Below are 8616 nucleotides of genomic sequence, written 5' to 3'. Positions count from 1 at the left end.
ATCGATCTGCGGCATGCGTGTCAGCCATGGAACATTGTACGAGGGTAGGAGGCGTTACGTCATTAAGGTGCGAAACCCAGCAACTTTCGCAAAACTCGTAATCGCAACACGTCGAAGAGGTCCGAATGACGTCATCTACGCAAGTGCATCGAAGAATGGCAAACTTGCCCTTGCCAATCCCAATTGTTGCAACACTAAGAGAGTGACGATGATCGTCTCGTTGAAAGCCGATCGGTATCGCAAGCAGGCTCTGAAACCAGCGCGAGTGTAGAAAGAAACCGATAAGTCTTATCAGCGGCAGAGCCTCTCGCCGTCGTAGTAGGGCAACAGCCGATGTCCATCGGAAGGACCTCGATCCTGGAGCCTCTCACCGCTCTCTCTCGGAACGACACCGGCTCACACCGGTCTGACAGCGATAGTAAACGAGGCACGGGAAAGAACTAGGCACGCGCTTTTTTCTGCTGCCCTCATCCACAGCTGTGACTCAGCTGAAAAGAGGGGAGAAGGAGACCGCAATAAAAGGCGCGATACTTGACGGAACCAGGACAGTTCCACGCGCACACCGCCGCATCGGTCTGTTAACCAGACCACGAGCGAGATTCGTAGACAGGAGTGAATTCCTGGCTGCCAGCGCCTTCGCGAAGGCGATCCTTCGGTCCGTTTCCTGGCCCGCACGTGAATGATCCATACGGTCCCCAAGCGACAGTGGGAAGCCTCCGGTCAAAGCTGGGCCCCCGGCGTTGCCTGCGCATTGCTGCCAAGGCGCTGACACTGAACCGGGGCTGCTAGCCTGCTGCCCGCACGGCGTTCAGGTCAACGGCTCTGGTTCACTGGAAAGTACATCTGACTCCGCAAGGAGAGTCAAGCGTCTCTCAGACGACGTTGCCTCGAGGCAGGGCCCTTGGGGACAACAACCGGTGAGTGTATAAGACGCGTGGCTGCTCTCCAAGCATGTCTGCCTCAGACGGTTTTCCTCCTCGTTCATGAAGCGCTGTTTTATGTGATGCAATGTGCTGGGCCTCCGCGCCTCGCTGAAAAATCAAACTACAAAATGTCGTTAGATGATGTGTATCTGCTTCTCTTGCTCTTTTGGAGTAACCTATGGGACACGGTGCGTAGTTCGGTAAGCTTTACCAGTATCAATCCTGGCAAGTTTTTATCCACTGCTGATGCTAAGAGCGCACGTGAGAAGAAGTAATATGAGTGGCTGAATCGTTTCATTATCCCACCTCATGCTTTGAAGGTTATGTGGCATATCTTAGAATGTCAGATTGCTTCTTAAAGGGATTCTACGAGTTCATGCTTTGTGTTGATTGTTTCATTGCCACAACTAACGCTTTGAAGGTTGTATGGCACATCTTGGAATGCTGGATTGCTTCTTAAAATGACTCTGCAATGACGACGGCGAGTCAAGCCACGAGCAACTTATAGTTAGATTAATTGGTGGACGTACCCTTTATGCATTTCCCTCTGAGCACTAATGATCAACTAAGACAATATCCAATGTATTCGACTGTGTTGCAGGTCTGTGTGGCGCGACTGTCGTATGATTGCTCATAGTAGAGTCAAACTTAGCAAAAACCGAGGCAAGCGTAGCAGGAGCGATAGAAAGGTTAGCGGACGAGATAAAGATTGGGTGGGTCAAGTGGATGCAGCAGGCGCTGTTAAGACCGGTTTAATTGGAAGAATTTTGAAGGGGCCTTTGCTCTGCCATAGGTATCGTCGGGCTGATGATGAAAGCGGAGTGATAACATAGCGTAATCGGCTACCGTGACTCATACGTGTGGGATGCCACTGTTGATGCGCAGGGGCAAGATGCCGACTGCAAATTGCGCGCGCGCCTGCCACGATACGATAGCGAATTATGATAGTGGGTCGCGCTATGGTATATTGTTGATTGAAGTAGTGGTGGTGGTCGTCTAATGATTGCAACCTTCGGTACCGTCCAGAGCACTCGGGGAGAGCAAGACAGATAGCAGTCCATGTCGCAATACAGAATGGACGTCATGTAGGGCAGTGAAAGATGAGCGATGTTCATTGCATTCTGACTGGAACAGAGACGTGTCTTTGATGACGCTACCGCTGGTCAACCGAAGATGGCTGACTTGGCTAAGGAAAGGTTCAAGCCTTTTACTTCCTGAGGTGTCTGGAGAGGGGGGGGGGGGGGGGGGGTGCTTATACCGCCGCAGATCATCCGAATAAGCCTGTTAAAAGAGCGAGACTCCCTGAACCACTCCAGTGGCGTTCCCAGTTGAGCAACAGTGTTAGCGCGAATTTCAAACCAAGGCACTCGTGTGAATTGCAGTGTCGTATTAGCGATCGGGGGCAACTTGATCGCATGGATCCTTCCAGCCGTGGCATGTTTGTCTCGTCTAATTATATTCTTTGTATTAGCTTACTTTACCAATATCACTGCACGTCAACAAAGAGGCAGGTGAATAGAGTGCAGTAGAAATAAATAACGGGAGGTCATACGATGTTCAAAGAAAACCTGGGTTAACAATTTTAGTTTCACATTTCGCTTTTGCAACCGTCTCGCCTTCCTATGCGTCTTTAGCATCCTTGATTTTTATTTCGGTGACAGCTTCTCGTTCCGCTGCCGTGTGGGTTTCTTCAGGGGGAGTTGAGTGCAACGGGCACATGGTTGTGTGTCGGGCGATGGGCTTCAGGAGGGTGATTGTTTGGTTTGCAGTGTTTCACTCCGTCACTTTCTATCACATATTACGCCTTGTCTAATCGTAACGTTATGGTACAGCCTGTGCATGTTGTTATAGTGATCTGAAGCCTGGTCGTTATGGGAAATGTTTTTTCATAGCTGCTAGGCAAGGGTTTAAAGCAATTAGAACAAAATAATACTCTCAGTCTGAATCTTCGCAGATATGATTAAGGAATATTGATCTTCGTTATTTGATTGAGGCAACGAGGATGAAGTAGAACAAGGGTAGACGGAGGTGACGATGAAGCGGTATGTGCGGTTACAAAATAAGGCCCCTTCATTTAACCCCCACTCCTATGGAAACACACGTCAGATCGTACTGAGCTTATGCAACCGCTATCAGAAACGAGCATCTGTGTTTTCAAAGCGACAGCTGTGTATGTGGAGTTGAAGACTTGATGTGTGCTGTCGTCATCGTCGGTCGCCTAAATTTGCGTGACGTCACGGTCACGTGAACACCTTCTGGTAACTGGCCAAGTGACTAACCATTGCAATGGGGGCGAGGACGTTGTGCGTGAATCTCAATCCAGTGATTGGCGTATCTGGAGGGCGTACACACATTGTATTGAATTCGTGGCTTCTTTTCTCCCGTACGAAATGGAATTATTTATTATAGTCTATCCATCACGTCAAGACCAAGATAGGAATGGTATGAAAATAAATTTAAACGTATCAAAACGTCGGTGCAATAAATCAAAATACAAGCCAGTCATACGCAGATGTCTATGAATACTCTTCTTTTTTTTGTATTGGCTTCTAGCCGGACAAATGCACAGCTTGAGTATAATCCAGAACAGGACGAGAACCTTTGCCCGTCCTTTTGGGTCTGGTTGCTGTCCTCACAGTATCTGTCCAGTCCGAGTGCGTATCGAGCGCACTCCAGCCTGGTGCGTTCCCGAAACCTACGTACTCCTGGCTGTTACTCGGCGCTGATTGACAGACAAAGTGTCGAGTGGCCGAGGTCCGCCAACCGGGTGACAAAAGCCGTAACTTGGTCGAGCGAGAGGAGAGGAGGGGGCGATAGGGGGCAAGTGTCTGAGAACTCTGTTAGAAACAGCTGATCCTCCTTGAAATGCAGACGCCCGTGAATATTTGACATTGCCGTGGTATCCGCGGGGGAGCAATGACACTGGCACAAGTATACAAAGCGTTTGCGTTTTTGCCTTCAAGTGCATGCGCGTATGCTTTTGAACTGGACTGAGCAAATAAACTCGTGGAGTGATCGTTCGATCGATTTATTGTCGATTGTTCAAAAAGGAAAAAAAAAATGCATCAAATGACTCTCAGCCTGGCTGCAATGTCTGTAATGGTTGCAAACACAAGTACTGTAATGCAGCGTTTTTTGTATGTTGAGGAAGGAAGGGGGGGGGGAGGGGGGGTGAGCACAGGCAAAGCGACGAAAGAAAAAGAACAGCTATGAATCTACTTTGCAAGGTTCGCTTACAATTTCAACCGCGATATATTCGCAAAATATGCTTGTGAAATTAAGCAGGAAGAAATGGAGATAACACTCCAATTTTCATAAGGTACGCTTCGAAAGCGTCAGCTGCAGCGTGCTGAAGCGTCACATCCCGTCAATAAATGTATAAAGCATCCGCAAACGCATGTTTCCTAAGCGGGCACTTTTCTTTCTTATTGTGCAGATCTGTTTTAGTCATTCAGTAGGCCTGTCGCATAAACAGGTATCCATTATTCCTTAGGTATACGCCGATTGGCAGATCTATGCAGATGAATCCGTTTTAATGCGATGACAGCAGTAAGTGAAGGCGCAAACTTCCCGGCATCAACGTCGTCTGTGCGGTAATGACATGGTGGGTGTAATAAAATATCAGTTATATTGAAAAGCTGGCTGTTAGATCAACGGCTATAACGAAACATCAGATAAAGCAATGCAATACAATAATGGCCAACGGGCGACGTATTTATATGCATAAATGCAATATCTACATAAATGCAAATAGTTAAAGACAGTGACATGTGATTATGATCTGGCATCGGTGACGATAGAGGCATAGTAATAATAAATATAGCTGTAGGAGTCATGGAGTGACACAGTACGTGGTCTGGGGTTCATAATAATAGAAAAAAAATTCCGAGAGCACTGTGGAATCTACACTGCAGAAATGCGAAAGCCTAAGCGTTGCTGGTGCACACAGCACATCACGTTCGCTCTCATTATCGTTATCAACTGATTGCACAGTCATTATCATTGCTAATGTCATCATAGTCATTATCTCTAATTACAGCGTCCTTGTCATCGCTACTATCCTCCTCACGGTAGTCAAGGAGAATTGTTTTGCGTTTCACGATCCCGGGCGTGGCATCGTTGGTTAAAGCACTCGGCGGGGGTTACAAAGGATCGTGGTTCTATTTCCGGTGGAGACTGGATTTATTTATTTTTAACTACCTTCCTCACGGTAAGCAAGGAGAATTGTGATGTGCGTTTCACGACCCCGGGTGTGGCCTGGTTAAATCGGGTTTGAAATACTTCCATGCAATAGAGAGAGAGAAAAAAAAAAAAACCTGGGCGTGATGTACTTGGTTAAAGCGCTCGGTTGCAGGGATATATTTATTTTAACTATGTTCTTCATGGTAGACTGACCAATGACGTCATCAGGTTACGACGTCAAAATCTCGCAGAATCTCGCTAAGAAGTGTGACACATCTCGTGGCCGAACAGAGAGGGCCATGGACGTGGAGAGGCCTAGGGGGCTGATATCATATTAACAGGTCACGCATGAATAACCGCGACTCAGTAAGATTGACTCGAAACGCACGTTACCGTTGGCACTACGAGTGGTTCAAAGCCATGCGACCACCATGCCACTACATGGTTTAGCGGGTTCGGGTAACCTGGCTGAAACTGTGGTTACCGCAGCCTGCGACAAGTTTGCAATGTGGATTCATCGTACCGACGTTGGTTTTGACAAATGTCAAGCCTCTCGGGCTTATTTATTTCTTTGTTTACTTAATTATTTGTTTATTTAGACATATGCAGCCCCTATTAGGACTATTGCAGTGGGGATAATTTTAGTAAATGCTGAAGCGGCAGGGTACAGCACGAGAAGGTAAATATAGCGCGATTACATATGAAACCCACGGAATATAACGCCACAGCGTCATAATCTTGACTTTTAATCCAAGGGTGCTAAATGATTAGCTAATCAACGAGTGCTCTGGGGAGATGAGCTCCTCGCCTTAGTACCGGGTGGCCGGGTTTAACATAGGAAGTATTCAACAGGGTACTCGAGAATACAGCCAGTCAGCAAAGTTCACCCGACAGGCTAATATACTTCAGTGATATGTCTCAGTTAAAAAAAAAAAAAAAAAAGTAAAGATACTTGAATACTTGCATCTTAAAAGAGATAGCTTCGAAGATACGCAAAAGAAAAATCGGGATTTTGGTTGTATTATAACAGCACCTAAGCGTTCTGTAATTTATACGCATCATTTGGGCGTTATGACATACACGAATATTTATCAATATTGCACGTATTAGCTTATTGTCAGCTAAATCTGAACTTGTAAGCGGCGGATTGGACTGACAGCACTACGAGAGGGTAAACGAAGCAGGAAATTTCCAATGCTCAGCTGAAAGCCAGATAACGCACTCAGTGCACTTGGCACCGGTAAGGTGAGTGAACACGTCCGCGCTGGTAATCTTTTTTGTTTCGCTATTTAGGCTTCGACCAGCGCGATGAGTTGTTTAATACGAGCAAATTGAGCTGAATTTTATGCCCGATATTCTCCGTTCTATACCGACGGCTGGCTTCCGTCGGGTGCAGATTTCAGACAGAACTAAATGTTACGGAAGTCAACGCCAAATGAACTAGCACCCGCCAGTCTCCGTGATTGCGGTGGGCACAGATATCTTCGGGGCGTTTAATAAAATATGTGGTTCAAATCAATCCAAATTTCAAGATGTCCATGTGGTGCGCGCGATTCCAGTGCACACAATGTAACTTGAGTTGACCGATGCAAATCCGTAATCATCCATCGCGAAGCATGTAACAGTTGGACTGGGGAGTATATCATTCAGCTTCAAGGAGATGATGACAGGAAGAAAAACACACTCCTCCGCAGCGCCCCTCATAGCCGTGTACCGTAAAATCTGAACATAAAATTTTATTTATTGTTGCTAAGCCTCGCAGCCGCCACTACAAAGTGAAGTGAAAACTGTCCAATGATGTAGCTAGCCCAACGACGAGGAGATCGGTTGTCACCATGCATTCTTGCTGTTGGTCATTGCATGTTGTAATAGGCTTACCTAATTTGCTCTCCACGCGTAGGATGCTTGCATTCCCAGCAGTGCACGTCACTGAATCGTTTACAAGGCCTGGACCGCTCACCTTTCAGGCTCCGGGTGGTTAAAAATGCAGATGGGAGGCATCAAATAAATTGGCGCGAAGGATCGGTTCTGCTTCGTTTTGAAACGAGCGCTCTTAATCGTTGGTTAGCGGCCTTATTTGCTTGCTTCGCACAGCGAAGCTGCTTAATTTCTATAGAGCGCCTTTGCTCGCGGCGACTGTTCTTTTTTTTTTTTTTTTTTTTTTTCGTGGAAGATCATGGTCAGGCAGATACTGTACGACACGCGGCGTCAGCTTCCATGCATGCAGGCTCTGTATAGTTTATTCGCGATTATAGACAATTATAGATAGAACGAAAAGAAGAGTCATATGACACATCCATTAATGATAACGACTATGCCGATTTGCGATATTTGCCTCTGATGGAAGTACTCATGTGTGCTTCCTTGGCTGTTGTAAAGGCCCGAGTCTACTATATCAGGATCCTATACATTGGCCAAATAAGATAGATTTTGGCTAAATTGCACCCTTTATGCTTCACCTTTTACGCCATACATTTTGTTCTCGAGCCTGTACAGCCACTGGTATAAGTAGATGCTGACTATGCCTCTGTGTACAATTTCTACTAGAAGTGTTCGGGTGCTTTGGGCTTGTTTTGCCCCTCTGGTGCTAAAGCAAGAAGCGTCTGTCCTCCTGTTAGAAAGTTTTTAAGTAGCGTATGAGTAGAGAGGGAAGGCTCATTCACACTTGCTATGTCAATATGGTTAGGCGACCAGAGAGCCGCCCAGCTCGACCGGTGTTCACACTTGCAAGGGCGGAGTCTCTTCCCTAATCGATCTCGTTCAGTTCAGTTGGGCCGCTGAATTGCTAGTAGTTGGCGAACCACAATCTCAAAGCTAGAAAATCGAGCGGCGTGCGAGTGGTCTACGGCAGTCTCAAAACGAAATGTAATGAGCAACTACACGCTGGCTGCACCACTCCCCTTCTCTTGAGTTGGGACAGCCGTCAACATTTCAAGCCTTTTTTCTCCCTTTAGCAGACTCCCCCTTACGGCCACGCGCATGTCCACGCATCACTAGCGTTGCTCGGCTGCGCAGTTTGCGCTTTGCATGTTGACGCAGGGCCGACGAACGTAATTGCCCTCCACTATCAGCCACTGCTCGTCGTACGTATCACACGAGCGTAGCCGGCGCGCCGTCATAACAATACAGAGACGTGCAACTCTTTACATAAACCGCACTCGCACGCTGTGTTCGCGGCCTTTGACCAAAATGAGCTTGCGCTCTTTTCGACCCCCTAACATAAGGAGACTAATGGAATACATAAATACTTTACGTATGTCCCAAATACGTCCCACACGTTTTGAGCTAAGAGTGCCTAATGGGGCGTTGCAAGGCAAAACGAGGAATAATGTGGAAAACAGTACGCATTTGTGTGCGATACTCTGGATGTAGCTGGCAAAGAACTGTCTTCGCACAGATTGCCCGTATAAGCAAACGGGTTTGGTTGAGTGTACCTTCCCTGTACTACAAAAATTTGCAAATTCACTCGGATAATAAAATAACTTATGCTCCCATATATACAGGGCCATGT

General features: G+C 46.9%; 1 protein-coding gene across 1 annotated transcript in view; it reads left to right on the top strand.

Moving 5' to 3' along the window:
• The first annotated feature begins 533 nt into the window (after window positions 1-533).
• LOC146189664 (ornithine decarboxylase-like) overlaps window positions 534-8616 on the top strand; it is a 33184-nt gene continuing 25101 nt past the window's right edge. The window contains exon 1 of the mRNA XM_084604432.1: window positions 534-917. The gene's annotated coding sequence lies outside the window, so the exon portion shown is untranslated. The remainder of the gene's footprint in view (window positions 918-8616) is intronic.

This window comes from Amblyomma maculatum, chromosome 5 (assembly GCF_055883805.1).
Source record: "Amblyomma maculatum isolate TAMU_Amacu chromosome 5, ASM5588380v1, whole genome shotgun sequence".
Classification (NCBI taxonomy): domain Eukaryota; kingdom Metazoa; phylum Arthropoda; class Arachnida; order Ixodida; family Ixodidae; genus Amblyomma; species Amblyomma maculatum.
This window is presented reverse-complemented; position numbering and strand designations above follow the sequence as displayed.